At 37.6% G+C, this 21,116-nt stretch overlaps 1 pseudogene; it reads right to left on the bottom strand.

Moving 5' to 3' along the window:
- LOC130035512 (contactin-associated protein-like 3) overlaps positions 1 to 21,116 on the bottom strand; it is a 177,719-nt pseudogene that overhangs the window by 37,860 nt on the left and 118,743 nt on the right.

Below are 21,116 nucleotides of genomic sequence, written 5' to 3'. Positions count from 1 at the left end.
CAATTTTAAGGAGGACATTGCTAGCAAGACAATAGTAGACACTGGAGACTTCAACATCACATTATCACCTCTGGATCAATAAGAACAAAACTCAGCAAGGAAAAAATGGCTTTGAAGGAAGAAACAGAATAGAAAGGACTTATAGACCTAACAGGGATTTACAGCCCAAAAAGAAAGAATACACATTCTTCTCCAGGGAACACGGAACATTTTCCAAAATTGACCACGTGCTAGGCCACAAAACATACCTCAATAGAATCAGGAAGACAGAAATAGTATCAACATTTTTTCAAACCATGATGCACTGAACATAGAAGCGAATCACACACAGACATGGAGAACCAAATCAAACACCTGGAAATTAAACAACTCAATGTAGAACAATGAGGAAGGAAGTCAAGGACGAATTAAAAGGTACCTGGAAACAAATGAGAATAAAGACACAAGCTACCAGAACCTATGGGACGCAGCTAAAGCCATGTTAAGGGGAAAATTTATGGCTCTGCAAGCATTTCTCAGGAAGGAAAGAAGGGCCCACATACACAACTTGACTTCACAGCTCAAGATATTAGAAAAGGACCAAGAAAGGAGCCCAAACCAGGCAGAAGGAAAGAGATCAGAAAACTTAGAGCAGAAATCAACAACATGGAAACACAAAAAACAATCCAAAAGATCAATGAAACCAAAAGCTGGTTCTATGAGAAAATAAACACGATAGAGAAACCATTAGCAAGACTGACAAAGAAAGAGAGAGGGAGAGAGAGAGGGAGAGAGAGAACCCCAATAAACCGAATCAGAAATGAGAAGGGGGATATCACAACAGAAACCAAAGAAATTCAAAAGATCATCAGAGATTACGTTGAAAGTCTGTATGCCACAAAATAAGAGAACCTAGAAGAAGTGGATAAATTTCTGGATTCTTATAATCTCCCAAGGCTGAATCAAGAAGATCTAGAATACCTGAATAGTCCTATTAACACCAAGGAAATTGAAACTGTAATCAAAATTCTTCCGAAAAACAAAAGCTCAGGTCCAGATGGATTCACTAGCGAATTTTTCCAAACATTTAAAGAGGACCTATTGCCAGTTCTTCTCAAGCTTTTCCAAGAAATTGAAGAAAAAGAAACTCTCTCAAACAGTTTCTATGAAGCGCATATCTCCCTAATACCAAAAATAAACAAAGACATCACAAGAAAAAAAGAAAAGAAAAGAAAAGAAAAGAAAAGAAAAGGCCGTTATCCCTGATGAACACAGATGCGAAGATTCACAAGATAATACTAGCAAATAGAATTCAAAAACTCATCAAAAAGATCATTCATCATGACTAAGTGGGATTCATCCCGGGAATTCAAGGATGGTTTAACATTCAGAAATCAATCAACATAATCCATCATATCAACAAAAGAAAAGACAAAAACCATATGATTGTATCAATAGATGCAGAGAAAGCATTTGACAAGATCCAGCATCCGTTTATGATGAAAACCCTCACCAAAATTGGGATAGAAGCCATAGTTAAAGCCATCTACCACAAGCTTATGGCAAGCATCATAGTCAATGAGGAAAAACTAAGAGGTTTTCATCTAAGATTAGGGACGAGACAAGGGTGCCCACTCTCTTCACTGCTGTTCAATATAGTACTGGAAGTACTTGCAATAGTGGTCAGGCAAGAAAAAGATATTAAGGGCATTCAGGTAGGAAAGGAAGAAATCAAGCTCTCACTATTCGCAGATGATACAATATTATACTTAGAGAACCCTAAAACCTCTACCAAGAAACACCTAGAAACAATAGACTTGTATAGTAAAATTGCAGGCTATAAAATCAATACCCAAAAATCCATGGCTTTCCTATATGCAAATAGTGAGAGAGAAGAAAGTGACATGAAAAATACAATCCTGTTTACAATTATGTCCCAGAAAATCAAGTACCTAGGAATTTGCTTAACTAATGACGTAAAAGACCTGTACAAAGAAAACTACAAAAGGCTACTTCCGGGAATAAAAGAGTACATAGGAAATGGAAAAATATCCCCATCTCATGGATCAGGAGAATTAACATGATTGAAATGGCAATACTCCCCAAAGCGTTGTACAAATTCAATGAGATCCCTATAAGGATACCCATGACATAATTCAAAGAAACGGAGCAATTCATATGAAACAATAGCTAAAGCAATTCTTGGGAAAAAGAAAATTGGAGGAATCAACCTCCCCAACTTCAAACTCTACTACAAAGCAGTAATGGTACTGGAACAAAGGCAGAGTTGCAGACCAATGGAACAGGGTTGAATATACTGACATCTCCCCCCAAATTTATGATCATCCGATCTTTGATAAAGGAGCAAGAAATGTGAAGTGGAGCAAGGAAAGCATCTTTCACAAATTGTTCCGACAAAACTGGATAGCTACATGCAAAAAAATGGGCTCAGATCTCTACCTAACACTATGTGAAAAAAGTAAGATCAAAATGGATTAAAGACCTCTACATCAGACTGGAATCCATTAGGTACATAGAAGACTAGGGTAGCAAAACCCTCCATGATATCAAAGCTAACAGTATCTTCAAAGATGACACGCCACTGGCCAAGCAAGTGAAAACATAGATAGACAAATGGGACTATCTTAAAATAAGAAGCTTCTGCACCTCAAAAGAAACAGTGACCACACAACAAAGACAGTCCACAGAATGGGAAAGTATATTCGCCCCAGACCCATCTGACAAGGGGTTGATATCAAGGATATACATAGTACTCGTTGAACTCCACAAGAAAAAACATCCAACCCCATTACAAAATAGGGTGATGAAATGAACCGAAACTTTCTCAAAGAAGAAATCCGAATAGCAAAAAGGCACATGATAACACGCTGTACACCACTAATCATCAGGGAGATGCAGATAAAAACACAAATGAGATACCGTCTCATACCAAAGAGACTGGTTCACATCAAAAGAACAAAAGCAACTGGTGTTGGCGCTGATGTGGTGAGAAAGGGACCCTCCTTCACTGCTGGTGGGAATGCCGACTGGTTCAGCTCTTTTGGAAAATAATATGGACAATTCTCAAAAAAGTAGAAATTGAGCTCCCATTTGATCCAGCAAGACCACTCCTGGGAATATATCCCAGAGAAGCAAAAAAGTATAGTCGAAATAACATCTGCAATTGTTTGTTCATTGCAGCACTCTACAATAGCCAGAATCTGGAAAAAAAACCCTGAGTGCCTGAGAACAGATGAATGGTTAAAGGAACTTTGCTACATTTACACAATGGAGTACTATGTAGCTGTTAGAAAAGAGGAAGTCATGAAATTTACATACAAGTGGTACTACATGGAAAGTATCATGTTAAGCCAGATGACCCAGAAAGAAAGGGATAGACATGGAAAGATTGCATTCATCTGGGTAACATAAAGTAACGAAATGGGAGACTAACACCCAAGAATGGCTGAGATTAGTACCAGGAATTTTACTCCGTGGCTTGGAGGCCAACCACACATGCTAGGGGAAAAGGCAGCTCAGATAGAGAAGGGAACACCAAATAAAGGTATTGAGAGCATCCTCCCAGGATGGCAGAAGCATGCTGAAAGTAGACTATAGACCAAACATGATTGTCACTCAATGCCTCTCTTGCAAACCACAGGACCCAAAAGGAGAGAGAGAACAAAAGGGAATTCCACAGAAGTAGGGTGGAATGGGGGAGATGGGGGGGTGGGATGGATACTGGGATCCGTGTTGGTGGGAAATGGGCACTGATGGAGGGATGGGTATTTGATCATTGTATAACTAAAAGCCAAGCACAAAAATGTGTAAGTCTGCGACTGTACCTCATGAAGTCTCACTATTAAAAATTTAAAAAAGTAAAAGCAAAGTGCTAGAATATTGTGATTTCCTGATACAACACACATTCACACAGGGCCCCAGCAAAGGTTTTGGCTCCACAGCCACCACTGACATCCTGAAAGACCCTGGGGCAGCGCCGCCTGGTTCTACACTGGTGATCACCCCATAAAAGCAGTGACGTGGGAGAGTGATACGGAAACTGTGTTGATCTGACTCATTCCCTCTGGCAGCTGTGTGGAGTATCAGTGAGGTAAACAGAGGTAGTATCAAGATCAGTTATGGGGTTCCAGCAGCATCCAGACCAGAGATGTGGGCATGGAGGTGGATTATGGATCTACTTTTGATATTGAAGCAGTGAGATTTGTTGATGAATTATATGACTTTTATGAGAGTAAAAAAAAGAAAATATAACTATTAGTCTAAGGAGCAACAGGAAGAATGGTGTGACCATACACATAACTAGTAGAGTAAGATTGTTGGGTAAATATTTTCTTCTATATTTTTTGGCATATTGTGTTAAAATATGCTGCCACGCTTCAGTTCCATGAATCTCAAAATAGTAACTTTCTTTAGATACTACATTAAAAACTCATAATCCATGGGTCCAAAAAAAAGCAAGAAGAAACATCACCTGACTTCTATATTTATTGCAGCACTGCTTACAATATTTACGATAGCTAGAGTTTGGAAACAACTTAAGTGTACAAGAAGATGTGACTAGATAAACTATAGTACATCTACATAACTAGTGCTACACAGGAAAAATGAAATCATGAAATTTTCCTATAAATTGATAGAAATGGAGAGTATCATGTGGAGTGGAATGAGTCAGAAGGAGAGGGACGATAAAGAATTACTGCATTCATTTCTGGGATACAAAAAAAAAGTATGAAACTAATATTCAAGGCCATGGAGAACTGGAGCCAGGAGGACTGGTGAATGATTGGAAATCTCCACAAGTGTGTGTGGGGTGAAGGGTAGTCAAGATAGAGGTGGGCCTAGTATGACAACAATAGTTGGAAATGACCACTCTGGACAAGAACTGAGAGTTAAGAGGAGGTAAAGAAATATACATCATAACATTTTAGTAACTATATTCCAAAATATAATGGCCACAATAAGAGAAGAGAAAGAGAGGGAGAGAGAGGGAGAGGGAGAGAGGTGGAGAGAGAGAGAGAGAGAGAGAGAGAGAGAGAGAGAGAGAGAGAGAGAGAGAGAGAGAGAGAGAGGTGCCTGACATAGAGGCAGACTGGACTGAAGGGGGCAGTGATGAGAGGGAAACTGGGGATACTGATGCTGGGAAATGTGCACTGGTGTAAGGATGGATGTTGGAACATTGTGTGACTGAAACCCAATCATGAACAGGTTTGTAATTCTCAATCTCGTGGTGATTCAATTAAAGTATTAAAAACATAAAATAATTTAAAACACTCATCCAGTAGAAATGTAATGTTTTCATTTACAAGTAAGATAGTAAAACTTCATTTATGAGTGCTAATTGCATAGAGTTAGAACCCATGCACCCAAATTCCTCCTAGAGCACTGACATGTATTTTCAGGAGACAGGACAATTCCTTTATGTCACTTACTGTCCCCCTGGCAAAGAAGAGGCCCCAATGTAAAGCTTGCTTCAGAGTGTCGTTGGCCTGTGTTTGTTGTCACTATCTGAGTGACAGGCAGATGCTCCTTATGGGAAAGGATGACTGTATCACTGGGCCTAGAAAACAAAGACAACCACAAAACATTATTCTGAGCAACACACATCCACATAATAGTCTTTCATCACAGTTCAAGGGTTATCAAGCTAAATTTGTCGTTACCCAGCAGTGAGAAAAGAAAATGATTCATTTAAACATTGACAAAGATAGCAAAATATTTATTGGGGCCATCTGAAGATCAGAGATCATGTTTATTGATAACACAACAGTAAAGAAAGCAGACAGGACGACAACGATAGTAAAGGGACAGACTAGAGGTAACATTTTTAATGCCACTAAGCAGCTCACTGCTCTAGGTTAGCCACTGTGTTAATTGTTATATGTAGAATTTTTATGCGAGTGACAGTAATCAGTCTTCATAAATTAAAAAAGCAAATAAACAATAACATTCAGGTGGTAAGCTTTATGTTTGGAATTCTCAAAACTTCAAAGGTATTTAAGAAACTCCTACTATAGTTGTCAACATTTCCTTATTTGTTAATGAAATGAACTTAAAAAACAAATTACTGTCCAACACCAAGGCAAAAGGTGTGATGTGATGGACTCTTAAAATGATTAAAGAGACTCACTGTGTGTGTGTGTGTTTGTGGGTGTAAAAGTGGCATGTCAATTATTGTCACAATATGCTCTCTTGACAATTATGAAGAATCTTCTGTATATGGGACATGTATAGAAATCATCATTTGTGGCCCCAGGAAACAGTTTATATTATAACAACAATGATGCTTCAGTACAAAAATAATGTTTTAGGAAGCATAATTCTATGGTTCCATCAAACAAAGAAAACAAGGTGTAGGTGATAAGCTTGCTTTGTCACCTTTCTAGAGAAAGTAAGAACACTTATAAACTCTAAGTTTTTTATTTGTTGCATTTTAGTTGGAGGTTATGCCCAGCTGTGTTCAGGGATTACTCCTGACTCTGTACACAGAAATCTTTCCTGGCAGCACTCAAGAGGCCATATGGGGTAATAAAGATCAAACCCAGACTGACTGCACAGCGAGCATTTTACCTACTACGCTATTTCTTTGGTCCCAAAACTGTTGCTATTATACTGTGTACCTCAATTACATGTCTGTATCTGATTTTTTAATAAATAATAACTTGTCTCACTTATCCTTATGATGCTTTGTGACAAACCTAGTAAGTTTTGATTTTTAAGATTACCAAATGACCACTCCTAGCTAGGAAGCTGAAGCGTTTTCAACTGCAATTCCATAGGTTAAGAAAAAAGTACTTCGAATGGCTCAACTTAATAAGCTTTGCAGAAAATCATGACTAATACTTAGTCAAATTCTGCTTAGGTTCCAAAATATTTCCTTGAAGTAAAAAATTAAAACATTTGTTTTAGAGTTTTAGCCAAGAGACCATCAGTGCTCACGGTAAGACAATACATACACATACATATGTGAATGAAATATCTTGAATGTTAAAAAAAATGCTTTGATTCTAGCTGTTTTTAAAACTCAGATAAAATTAAGTAACAGTTTTATCTGCCTAATTCCTGTATTTACCGCACACTGGCAGAAATCATCCCAAGCATATAATACCTGGTTTGGTCAGGAAGAGTGGTCAACGATCTAGAGTGCAAGCTTGGTTTATGGGGAGATCTGTCTGGAAATGAACTTTGCTAAAATAAGCTGAAACTAGTTTCAGTGTTTGATATCAGTAATGCTACAAATGAGGGCTGGAGCGATAGCACAATGGGTAGGGCTTTTGCCTTGCACGCGGCTGACCCAGGTTTAATCCCCAGCATCCCATATGGCCCCCTGAGAACAGTCAGGAGTAATTCCTGAGTGCAGAGCCAGGAGTAACTCCTGTGCATTGCTGAGTTTGACCCAAAAAGAAAAAAAAAGAGTATCATAGAAGGAGAATACGGCCAGAAGGGAACCATAGTTTAGAAAGAACTGAAAAACACTGAAGTATACTAGAAGAAAAATAATTATATTATAACTTCTGTCACTGTCACTGTCCTCCTGTTGTTCATCAATTTGCTCAAGCGGGCCGGGTAACGTCTCCATCATGAGACTTGTTGTTACTGTGTTTGGCATATCGAATACATCACGGGTAGCTTGCCAGGCTCTGCCGTGCGGGCGAGATACTCTCGGTAGTTTGCCGGGTTCTCCAAGAGGGGCGGAGGAATCGAACTCGGGTCGACCATGTTGGCTGTGTGCAAGGCAAACCCCCTACCCGCTGTGCTATCACTCAAGCCCATTATATAACTTATTCATTGAGTATTTTTGGTTTTAAATAACATTTTAAATGCTCTATTTCTCAAAGCAGTACAAAACTACACTTTCATTCTATTTTATAGACAATGCATAAAAAGCCCTGAAAAATCTTAAGAAATCATAATGCAGATAGTGTTTATTAGGCAATAGCAATAGTCTTTTTCATGCTGTTGCTTACTGTAAGAATCAGGCAGATTCCCTTTATCTAAGGGAATTTTGAGAAATTCTAATTTAACAGTTCTTTATGGGCACACATCATTGTTGACTATACTCGTTTTATGCAGGATTTATTAATTTCCACAGTTCCCACACCCATTAAAATTTGCCTAACTTATAATTAAATGCTTTCCTCTTACCTCTATTTTTTTTGTCTGATTGTGTCATACTTGGTGTTACTTTGGGGTTACTTCTGACTCTACTATCAGAGATCAGGCCTGGTGGTACTTAGGGACTATAGATGGTGCAAGGGCTTAAACCTGGGCAGGCTACATGGAAGGCAAGTGACTTAACCCCTGGACAATCTCTGGCCCCTTAAGGACCTCTCTATTTCCTCCCAAATTTGTAAATGTTACATATCAGATAATTTCTCACAATAATTTTAAACATTCAGTAAGAGAACTTCTAAACCTATGTCTATTTTGTGTTTGGTTCCTTTCCTCATGCACCAGGAATAATTCTTACTGCTTGCTGTATTTCGTAGACTGCTTTTTGAGGCATAGCAGAACTTTTGACTCCTTACTTGCATTGGGAAATTTACTGGGAGAAATATTGGGTCAACTTTCAAGAAAATAATTGGTGAGATCATAATTACCATCTAGAAGTACATAATTTGAAACTCAAATATAGGCTCTCTGTTGGGTTTTGTTCTGTTTTCTCACTAATAAAGAGATCATTACTCAGCATCGTAACACATTCTCATATTTATTAGGTGGGATTCTTCTCTCACCTGGCTTCTCTTATAGGATGTTTTTTAGCTATTCATTCTTCGTTTCTTGTCCATATACACTTTGGAACAATTTGTCAACATTCTAAACAACAACAAAAAATGTTTGACATTCACTTGGAACTAAATTAAATCAAAAAATTATTTAATGAAAAATTAACTTTTCCTTTAAGGGAATTATTGCAAAAATGTGGTGTAGATACTCACGTAAGTTTTCAGAACTTTTATAATTTTTTTCAACATCTTGCATATTGTGGTGCTTTCATTCCTCTCAGTTAATTTAGAAGGAAGTTTCATAGTATTTATTTATGTTTCTTCATAGGAATACAGTTCAATATTCATGATCTATTATTAACTTGCTTTGTTTTGTGAGCAAGCATATTGCCTATGCATAATGCAATTTTTATTCATTTCCAGTGTTCTGTGGTTTGAATGGACACATTTATTTTGATGTTTTTAACATTCATTTCTAGCACCATTACATTATAATTAGAGAAATTGCTCATATTATCATAATTAAAAAATTTACTTAATGGAATCTTTGGAAAGTCACTTTATGAAAATTCACTATGCATGCCTAAGATAATCGTGTATTCTGTTAAGTTTATGGGCTGAAAAAGTCAACTTTCTAATTTAATTTAATTTGTTTATTAATTTCAGTTGTTTTGGAGAACACATCTGAAGGTATTCAGGGTTTACTACTGACTCTGAACTCAGGATTGATTCTTAGCAGAGTTCGGAAGACTGTATGTGGTACATGGAATCAAATCCAGTAGGCCCCATGAAAGCAAATTCCCTACTCACTGTATTATCCCTCTCAGTTGATATCTTAACTTTATTTATTTAGATTTAGGGTGGTGGTTGTGGGCTACACCCTCAGGGCTCAGGGATATTCCAACTTGATTCTGTGCTCAGAAGTGAACCTTGGAACTCCGGAAACAATATGCTGTTCTGGTTTAGTTTCAAATCAGGTTTGGTCATAATATACAAAAGAAAATTCTTAACCCCCTATTATCTCTCTGGCTCATTCATCTTGATAGTTTGTGTGTGTGTGTGTGTGTGTGTGTGTGTGTGTGTGTGTGTTTCCGGCCACACCTGACAGTGATCAGGACTAACTTCCAGTTCTGTGCTCAGGAATCACTCTTAGATATGCTTGGGGGATCAAATGCAGTGCCAGAGATCAAACCAAAACTGGTTTCATGCATTAAGTAAATTTTTTAATTATGTTAGTTTTTGTAATATGATAAGTTTCTCTAGTCATAATGCAATGGTGCTAGAAATGAATGTTAAAAACATAAAAACCTTAGTCTCTGATCTATCCCTCTGGGTCCCATTCTTCAAAATATTTTACATCTTTAGTAATTGGTGTCTGACTTTTTAATTACTAACTAAATTGTTTATAACAAAGTTGGCTTGTAAATTTGTTTTGCGGTTTTATTATTTTCCATATATATTGTGAATCATTTATATTAAAAGCATTTTTATTATAAAGTTAGGATCATTAGTTCTTTTTGGTAAAATTTTAAAGTTTCATATTATAGTGACAATAAGTTTTCCCACATTAAAATTTTCAAACTTTACTATCTTGATTTTGTATTTGCTTATCAAATGGATTTTTGTACTTTTAATATTTCTGCATGAACAAAGAAGATATAGTTGTATTTTATGCAATAAGCTATAGGTAGACTTAAATGAATAATTTGTCAAATTCATTGTGTATGATTACTGAAAGGTTAATTATTTTCTACTTATTTAAAAAAACCACTCTATATTCTTTTGAATTAACAAAAATTTCAATAATTCATTAATTCTTCTTCCTACATAGATTTGAAGAGCACATGTTTTATTTCTATTGTCAGATATTTCCTTTAAAATTTTGATGTATGTACCTGAAGAAATTCTTGATAACATATACGATCACGATCATCCTGTTGTTCGTCGATTGCCCCGAGCAGGCACCAGTAACATTTCCTTCTTCCTAGCCCTGAGATTCTAAAAAGTGCCACATTCAAGGCTCTTTCAGCCTGGCTGTCCTCGCCGGGGATAATATATACTAAAATATTAATTCTAAATTTCAATATTTTCAGGACCAGAGCACTTTGGGCATTCTCCTTGCACATTCAATCCACAGCATCCCATATAGTCCTCCAAGCACTGCCAGGAGTAATTCCTGAGTGAAAATCCAGGAGTAACCCCTGAGTATTGCTGGTGTTACCCAAAAAAGCAAAAAAAAAAATACAACCACTATTTTCACTGTAAGCATTACTTTGTTTTTGTAAGTTATTATCATTAATAATTGGATTTCTTTGCTTCTTGCGTTTCAATTTCTCTTATGTAGTTATATGATCTTTCTATCTTATGCAACATGTCTGACACTTATCTCTTATATAGCACCCTCAAATCTTGTAAATTTCTTTCTTTGATGTAACTAGAAACCAATATTTCTCAAAGTGGGTGATGGTGAAGGGCTGGTGTTCATCTCAGATGCATCTTTGTTTGCTTAAAAAAGAGATTTCCAGGGGCATGTGAGTAATTTCTTAGTATACATAGATAAAATGTTTTAAATGTTAAAAATAATTTTTAAACAATTTAAGTTAAACAGTTTAATTTAAACTGAAATATTTCATATTGTTATAATAGTTTTAAAGTTTAAATGTATCTGAAACCTTCCCATAAGACTACTCTATCATTCTGAAAACTATTCTGTGGCAGAGGTGGAGAGTTAGGACAGGAGGAGGGTTATTTGCCTTGCAAACTGATGATCTGGTTCCCTCTAGGGATCCCAAAGAGTTCTCTGATCCCAGCCAGGAGTGATCACTAAGTACAGAAACTGGAGTAAACTCAGAATTTCTAGATGGAGCCCAAAGACAAAAACAAAAAACAAATAAATAATTTATTTTGTGGAGTCTGATGGTAGAAAATTTCTTCTGTGTTTGCTGCTTCATTTTATTTTACTTTTGAAGCTAATAGCTTAGTATTTGAAAATTTAAAAAACTGTGTATTTCAGAGTTCTTCTGTCCTTAGTTTATTCTCTATGCTTTTGGAAGGCAATTGTTTATAATTGTCTTAACTTCTAAGTGCATCTCTGTTACTCTGTAGTCAATTTCTTGCATTTCTTTTCCATTAACTTTGATGTTCATGTTCTTTGATTTTACCATGTTATGTCCAGATCAGATTTTCCATACCTTTTTAGCCTTTTCAAAAAAATATTACTTAGGATCCCATTGAAAATCTATCTTATAAGCAAACAAAAAAACTACGTCTTTCTTCAACTTACCTGGGAAGCTAATATGATTCACAGAATGATTTCAGTAAGTCCCATGGTGAAGTATCCCCTACTGTAGGGGACACTGTTCTAGGTATTTGATGGTATAAGTAAAATTTCACTTGAGTCTAGAGGGCCTCTATCATCCTCTCATCCTATGATCAAACTAATCCACATGCCAAGGGAAGATTAGCTATGTGGCTATTGAAAACATATCTTTAAGCTAGAAAGGTCAGCATGCAGCAATTTTATTAATTGGGCTAAAGTTTACTGCAAGCTACATAAAAAAATAAAATAAAATTTACTGCAAGAAACTTTGGTACATCTACACAATGGAGTACTATTTAGCTGTGAGAAAAGATGAAGTCATGAAATTTACACACAAGTGGTACCACATAGAAAGTATCATGCTAGGCAAAATGAGTCAGAAAGAGAGAGACAGACATAAAAAGATTGCATTCATCTGGGGAACATAAAGAAACAAAATAGGAGACTAACACTCAAGAATAGCCAAGATAAGTACCAGGAGGTTTGCTTCATGGCTTGGAGGTCAGCCACACATTCTAGGGGAAAAGGCAGCTCAGATAGAGAAGGGAGCACCAAACAAAGGGTGTTGGGAGGATCCTCCCAGGATGGGAGAAGCACGCTGAAAGTATACTATTGACCGAAAATGATTGTCACTCAATGCCTCTTTTGAAAGCCATGTCACCGAAAAGCAGAGAGAAAAGGAAATGCCCTGCCACAGTGGCAGGGTGGGACAAGGGGAGGAAGGGGGATGGGGAGTGGGAGGGATACAGAGATCTGTGGTGGTGGAAAATGGGCACTGGTGGAGGGATGGGTACTTGATCATTGTATAATTGAAACCCAATCACAAAAATTTGCAAGTCTACAACTGTACCTCATGGTGTTTCACTAATAAAAATTTTTTTTTAAAAAGAAATTTAATACTATAATGCTTTTGAATGGGTAGCATTAACTTGGTTTTCCAATATTTTCTTATTAGAAAAATTAAACAGACAATGATTACTATGCACTGGTGAGCAGAAAAGTTAAACTTGATATTTTAGGCTTCAGATTAAATACACCATACACATAAAAGAGCTTATTTTTAATTTGCTTGGAAATCCTTTAATCTATTCTCACTTTAGTCATGTCTGATGTCTGCTAAGATACATGGTTTAAGCAACGAAAAAAATTACAGTTTGCAAAGAAAAATGATATTCACCATTTATTCCAGCCGGCATCACAGTTGCAGTAATATTGAGAATCAATGCAATTCCCCTCTAATTCACAGGTACATTTTTGGGCATCAGGCAGAGAGCCTCCCCAGTAAGTGTGTGTTTCATTGGTTCTTCCAACCCACCAGCTCACTGGGGTTCCATCTGCAAGACAAGAATGAGAAAGATGACACTTACATTGTCCCCCACTACCTGTGGCCCCAGTATCATTCCTGTTTTCTCCTTCTATTTAAAAAGTGAGATTGAAAATTTTTGTTTCAAAACTATAATAGCATGATTTATGTTTTATTAGAAAACGATCAAGGATGTCCTAGCTCATTCTGGCCTGGCATTTCCATGTTTATCTTGAGGATTATAATACTTGGATACAATATCTAAAAATAATTGTCACTAGAAAACCAGAATAATTTAGACTCTGAATATAAAAATCTGTTTGATATCCTTAAAAGCTACTGGAAGAATTTATGATTATGTGAAAAATGGGCTTATTTCGCTTCACTTGCTAGCTAAAATTTGGATATTTTCTGTTATGTCTTAAAAGTTGCTTGGAGGAAAAACGTGTGTTCTTGCTCACTTTGACTAGGTTAGCACTATATTTGTAATGATGCTGTTCTTGGATCTTTAAGTCTCAGGTGAGCCCTGGAGCAAACCTAGTTCTTCAACACAACCCCAACCTCAGTGCAAACGAAAATTAAGTGACCAGGTCAAAACCAGCCTCGACCCCATATTACTACACATTCACATTAACAGGGACCCCGTGGGCAATGACAGTTTACCTGGGAAGGAAGATTACAAGAGAGGGAACATGAAAGCAGGCATTAGAGAAACACTCAGCAGAAAATAGCCAGGAGGGAACGGGAATACCATCAGATACACTGGCTCTGTCTGTTTCAGTGTGCTCTTTCAGACTGCTAGGTCATTCCCAACAGACGCCCCCCCTTCACCCGAACTGGACCATCACCCCGCTTTTCCCAAATATGCACAGCCGCCACTGTCCATTATTGCTCCCTGTTGGAAGAAACTTCTGCTTCTGCTGAGAGCCTCTGCGCTTATAAGCACATTAACTGCATTCACTGCCACCCGCCTCAGGCCCCGTCCATGAGATATGTGCCAGGAAATCAACATCAATGATTTATTTCTTACTATGTTGAAAACTTATCTCTAGGGAGGGGAAAATTTCCTTTAGCTTAAGAAATATTTAAATGATACTTTCCCAAATATTTTGAAAAGCCAAAGTCCAATAATTATTCTCCCAGAGACTGACTAGCAAATTATTATACACAACTGCACTTCTGTATGTTTACATCAGAATTACTCATTTCTCTATAAAACAAGCAATCATTCAGAATAACCCAAAGAAAAGTTAGAGTCTAATTCTTCTTGAAAAGCATCAGAAAATATATCAATGTACAGAGAGCACGACTCCTCTTAATTATCTGTAGCGCCCTGCTTGACCCTCTTTGCGAACCAAAATACTAAAGGTTGCTATTGCAGCATCTTTGATGATCACAGAGTTCTCAGTGACGTGATCAAAGTTTCCAAGAATGTCAACGTCATCTTGTAACTTCTTTTACCGTCCATAATCAAGTCTCCTTAAACTAGCGCCAACATAAAGGCCCTGAAGATGTTAAAGAAAAAGCGTTCATATCCTCCCTTGACAGCATTCCTGCCTCACCCTCCCCAGCCCTTTGCAAATCCACCCTACTCCATGGACGCTGTAATGACATCCCAGATCAGTGGTATCCCCTCTTGTGATCAACACAAGTGTCCAAGAAGCAACTGAATATTGACTACCATTCTCCAGTGGACCCATATAATTGTGAAGAAGTTCTCCCTCACACTGTAGCATTCTTTACTGCTTTCAAAATGCATCCTTTCTTGACGGCGTGGGAAGAGGGGGTAAAAGAGGAGAAGTTTAGGCAACACCCACGTGTGCTCAGGTTTTACTCCTGACTGTGCTTGGGGATCACTCCTAGAGGCACCAGGGATCAAATCAGGATCAGCCATAGGCAAGTGCCTTAATACCAACTCAGAAGACTTCTCCTCTCCCCCTACCCCTGCCTCAGTGCAGCATTCCATAAAACATTACAATAAATAAAATCCTTGTGAAGGCTTAGTTATTTTTACTTCATAAGGATGGTATTGATTTCCTGCATATTCATTTGTGTATATTGATTATTCAGAGAAAATCAATGCAACAATTTCAAGGCCTAGTAGGCTACACTATTTGTCTACCGCATCTTTACCTTACTTAAGAACTTCTAAAAATACATAGAACTGTACTGAATATATCTAAATTAAGTTTGTGCTAAAAGTTAGTAGCAGCATATAAGTAATGTATATAAGTTGAGCATAGAAAGAAAATGAAATTTCTTATTTCATTTCCTTGCAAGAATTTGACAGGCTTCAAAGTATTTTCTCCTTCCATCTCCCCACTCCAATTAAATGTTTGTTTTCATTTGGTGATATGGCTGCCATATATCTATATTAAAGGGTTGACAACTTTAAGTAATCACTTGCAAATCAACAGGTAGATATTCATTTACTCTCTGTGCACAATTTTTACTTATCTTTATGGGGTTCAATTTCTGGTATAGATTATATTCTGGGATATGTTTTTCCGGATACTCTGGGTGGGTTTGTTTTTAACTCTGGCAGTGGTTAATCACCTGGTTAGCACTAATTTGCTCTTCTAGAGGGTGCTTGTACGTTCTTCTACAATTTCAGTTTGGTGTTCCATTTTACAGTAACCAACTGCCAAACTAAAGTAAGTAAGTACTAAACCCTCTAGTACTAACTGTACATTCAGTAAACTGAAAATAAGTAGCACTTACTTGATACACACTGTCTGTGTGCAATTAAATCCTGCTGAGATTACTGTTTGAAGACAGAGTACTGAGATTATTTCCCAGCTGCGGGGTGATTTGCTGGGCATGGAAGCACAAGAGCCTTGTCTCCCTTCTTCTGTCCCCCAACTAACTATGTCGATCAGAGAAAGAATAAAGTAGAAATCCACATGTTTCAAGGAAGCCATGGGGTGCATATTTTGACAAAATGAGATATTGCAAAGGAAAAAATAAAAAAAACTGATAATTATTAAAAGTATAATAGATACTTTTTTCTTTGGCTTGAAAAGCTGAAATCTCAACCTTCAGTGCTCAGAGCTTACTCCTGGCTCTACACTCAGGGTCACTCCTGATGGGGCTGGAAGGACCATATGTGTCAATCCTTAGCTCCACACTACAAGGCAAACACCCTACCCTCTATCCTATTATTCTGGCCTCAACAGATACAAAATTAACAATCTACCACAATCTTCTATATCCTAAAAGAGACGTCTAGAGCTAACATTGTTTTCTAATTTGTAATTTCCTAAGACATAGAATAAATTTGGTCTGTGAAAAAAAATAGTCACGGCATAATAACATCCAAGCCATGTTCTAATTCACACTTTTTATCGCCAAAAAATAAAGTGAAATGCTATCACCCTTCTTGCTGGATGAATCCTGAGCTTTCCAAGGACCACTGAGGCTCAGCTGCCCAGGTGAGTCTAGAAAAAGACTTCATATTGAACAAAAGACCCACATTGAACAAAGAGCAACAGATTGACATTAAGTACTACTTCAAGAAAAACGTGTAATTCTCAGACAATGAACTGGGCAGTGTGTTCAAAGACCTTTAATAGATCAGTGACTGCCCCCGTGACCCAGTTGGCCTCTAGCCCTAATGACTGATCACTTACCTTGGTGAGCTGGAAGCCTTGACTTCTTGCAGTGGAAAGCCAGCTCCTGCTGACAGTGATCTGCATGCTCAATCATTACTCGGAGCTGGTCCATGTTGACTGAGTACTTGAAGAATACTGGTTGGGGGCTTCCTCCATTTGAGCTCCCAGCCCTAGCAATATGGGACCCAGTGTGCCAAACGGAGGTCCACGTGGAATCTTAGAGCAGATATGGTATGAGAGGGAGAAAGGAGAAGATAATGGATGGAAATTGTTAAAATAAACATTGGAATCAATTTTATCTGAATTGAGGGTTTTTTGTATATTTATCAAATACTCTGAGATTAGAATAAAAAAACTAGGATCCTATAATATTCAGATAGGTATTATCTATTATAATTTGCATTACTATGAATTGGTGGTCATTAGATTTGATGAACTTTGTTGCAACAATACCATCAATACCATCGATGAGCCAATTCTTTTTTTTTAAATTTTTATTAGTTAACCACCATGAGGTAAAGTTGTAGACTCACAAATGTTTGTGCTTGGGTTTCAATTATACAATGATCGAGTACCCATCCCTCCACCAGTGCCCATTTTCCATCACCACTGATCCCAGTATCCCTCCCACCCCCATTCCCACATCCCACCCAGCTTCTGTGGCAGGGTATTCCCTTTTGTGCTCTCTCTCCTTTTGGGTGCTGTGGTTTGCAAAAGAGGCATTGAGTGGAAATCATGTTCGGTCTATAGTCTACTTTCAGCATGCATCTCCCATCCGGGGAGGATCCTCCCAACACCCTTTATTTGATCTATGAGCCAATTCTTAAGTTCTGTGTTTATCATATTCAAAGAAATAACTACAAATTTTAGACATAAAATTTTCTCATAATCTTTTTATTTTATTACTATCAAAAGACAAGTATTTAATATGTATGTCCTTTTCCTTTTAAATGTTATTTTTGTTGTTGTTTGGTTATTTTTGTTGTGCCACACTCAGTGGTCACACGTGGCTCTGTGCTCCTGATTATTCTTGGATCTATGGCTAGAGTCACACCCTGTAGAACTGTGGGGACTACATGAAAAACCACAATTTGAACCATTTTCATTTGAGCCACAGCCTCATACAAGGCAAGTGCCAAAGCTTTGTACTATAAATCTAGTTTTTTTTCCTTTTAAATAAGTATATTCCATGTTGGACTGAGAATCTTGTTCTACCTACTTGATGACCAAACAGGTCACATTAAGATAAAAATAACAGGAAGTAAATATTTTTGGCTAAACTTGATTTCAGTAACTCACCCACCACAGTGGCCAAAATCACAACAATTTGGAAATAACTAGGTTTTGTTTCAATGAGGTAGGAATGAGTCTCACAAACAGTGCTCAGGAAAAACAACTCCCCCATAAATAATTTTTGGGGTTTAGGGGGGATACACCTGGTTGTGCTCAAGTCTTACTTCTGATTCTATGCTCAGTGATCATTCCCAGCAGGGTATGGGGGACCATAGAGGTGCCAGGGATTGGACTTGGGTTACCCATATGGAAGGCAACCACCATATCTGTTATACTATCTCTTTGCTCCTACCTTAGCAATATTTTATTTTTGAGGCCCATCCCCCACACACACACTCCTACCCCGACACTCTCCTAGCAATTTCTGGCCATTCCAATAGATAACTCAATTCAAGGGCCTGAGAATGAGGCTCTCCTTGTGCCCTGAAGTGGCAGAAATTACCAAGACAAACTTCTTCCAGGCACCAATAGTTGTCCAAGTCTTGTCCTTCACACAAAAGTCTAAAATAAACAAGTTTAAGTCTGAAATCTTTGTGTATATTTGCAAGTACAATGGGCTTTACCTCAAAGAACCATTCCACAGGATAATCGATTGACCACTCTAGGCCCACCAGCCCACAACCTATCTTTTCTAGAAATATGCTTCCCTGTTCTTACCTACAGAAAGTACTTCTTGTGGCCTTGAGACAGGATGGCTACCCTAAGGACATGAGCCTGCCGTCTTCTATACACTCGACCATCCATAAAGAAAACATCTTCACTATTTTACGCTTTCTACAACATACAGATCATACCATAAAGATATGAAAGTTTATGAACCCATAGTCTAAGTGGCTCAGATGCAGACCAGAAGTTTCCCTATACAACTCAACTCTAATAGAAAATCATATAAATGGACCTGTAATGTGAATTTGGTGACATGAAGAGCCATTTCCAAACTATAGAGGCAAAAAATAGTCATGAATTGTATTTTTATTTTTAAATATATATAATATAATATATATATATATATGAACACATTTAAAAATAAAAACATTCTCTGGAAGACAATGAGGAGTTCCCTCTAGCCTCTGTCATGGGAGTTTGAGCCTGGGAAAAACTTAGCGAGCCTTTAGTTGTCACAAAGCTTTAAACCATCAAGTACAGCAGAGATCCACAGAGGTGAATCCAAGGAGCAAAAGGAATCCTGTCTCAAAACCTATTGAAAATAATATCACAGATCATGAAAAAAACCAGGAAGAACAGAAATACACTAAATCAGTATGAGATCTATTTTATGTTCAATAATGAAAAAGGGCTTGATAGAGCATTTCATTCTTTTTGCTTATGAAGCCACTTGTGCTACTTGAATACTATATATCGTTCCCCTTTAATCTTGTCCTCACCAGACAGTCCATATTTCAACACTTCCATGGAAAATTCCTTTAGTGACCCAGGATTATTTTTTGGTAATTACCTACTTCTTGGAGCGATAGCACAGCGGTAGGGCATTTGCCTTACAAGCGGCCAACATAGCCGACCCAAGCTCGATTCCTCCGCCCCTCTCGGAGAGCCCGGCAAGCTACCGAGAGTATCTCGCCTGCCCGGCAGAGCCTGGCAAGCTACCCGTGATGTATTCAATATGCCAAACACAGTAACAACAAAGTCTCCAATGGAGACGTTACTGGGCCCGCTCGAGCAGAACGATGAAAACGGGAGGACCGTGACCGAGACCTACTTCTATTTGTCCTCTGAGTTTATTCCTTCATAGGAAACAAGGGTAAAAGAAATCACATAAAAGATGGGGGAGGCTTGGGAACTCACCAATTATAATGCCAGTTTGTCATTTATTTTCATGGTTTATGGCACAAAGAAATATGATGTGCCTGAGATGTTCATATAGGCCATTGGTCAGCATGATAGATTGATGGTCTCATATGGTTAAAATGTAATAGAAATATTTTTCAAGTGAGGAGAAAGAAAATTGTTGGGAAAAAAGTCTCTGAAACTACTCTAGAAAAAAATAATACTAATTTAAATCACTGCTTTTTCTAAAATAACTTTAAATACCCCAGAAAGACATAATTATTTTTCTCATATTCCACAATGTGTTATTTGTATGGACTTCAAAAATATTAGTAAGACCTTGAATTCAAGCAAGATGTTTTAACTATCCTGAGTTATACCACATGCAAATGTGCTTGTTTGTCTTACTGGAGTCTTTTTATCAATGCATAAGCAGATGAACTGGATTAAACTGAGAATTATTAAAGGTATAAAAGATACAAATTTTCTTTGGCTTTTTGACCATACCCAGTGGTTCTCAAAGTTTATTCCTGGCTGGCACTCAGGGATCACTCCTGATGGGGCTTGGGGGATTATTTATGATGCTGGGGAATTAGACCTGAGCTCCACAGGAACAGAGCAAGCATCCTAACCTCTGTACTACTGCTCTGGCCCCCAGTACATGCAAATTTAACTGTTTACCATGTGCTAAGGCAACTAGCCCTGAAGCTCATTTAATGTAATACTTTAATTTGAATAAACAGGAGAAAATAACACAGACTCACCATACCAAACAACATCTTCTAATTGCTTTTGATTTTGTCAAATGACATGCGCTTTCCAGTTGCAAATTTGCCTATGCTTTACAATCTCCCCCTAAAATATCCAAGTAGCCTTTCACAGGAAACCAGGTAGTCAGATGGGGAAACTAAAAAACATTTTTAGTTTACATGAAAAAACACAAGTTCAAAGCACATCTGTTCTGAACATTTCCGTCTCCGTGACCAAAAAATGGAAGTAAAAACTTGACAAGAAAAATCTGATGCCTTTCTAGTTGGTGAGTCCCTCACTCAAGATTTGGAACTTTATTTCAAGGGAAGAGA

The sequence above is a fragment of the Sorex fumeus genome, unplaced genomic scaffold, assembly GCF_029834395.1.
Source record: "Sorex fumeus unplaced genomic scaffold, SorFum_2.1 ptg000063l, whole genome shotgun sequence".
Lineage (NCBI taxonomy): Eukaryota > Metazoa > Chordata > Mammalia > Eulipotyphla > Soricidae > Sorex > Sorex fumeus.
This window is presented reverse-complemented; position numbering and strand designations above follow the sequence as displayed.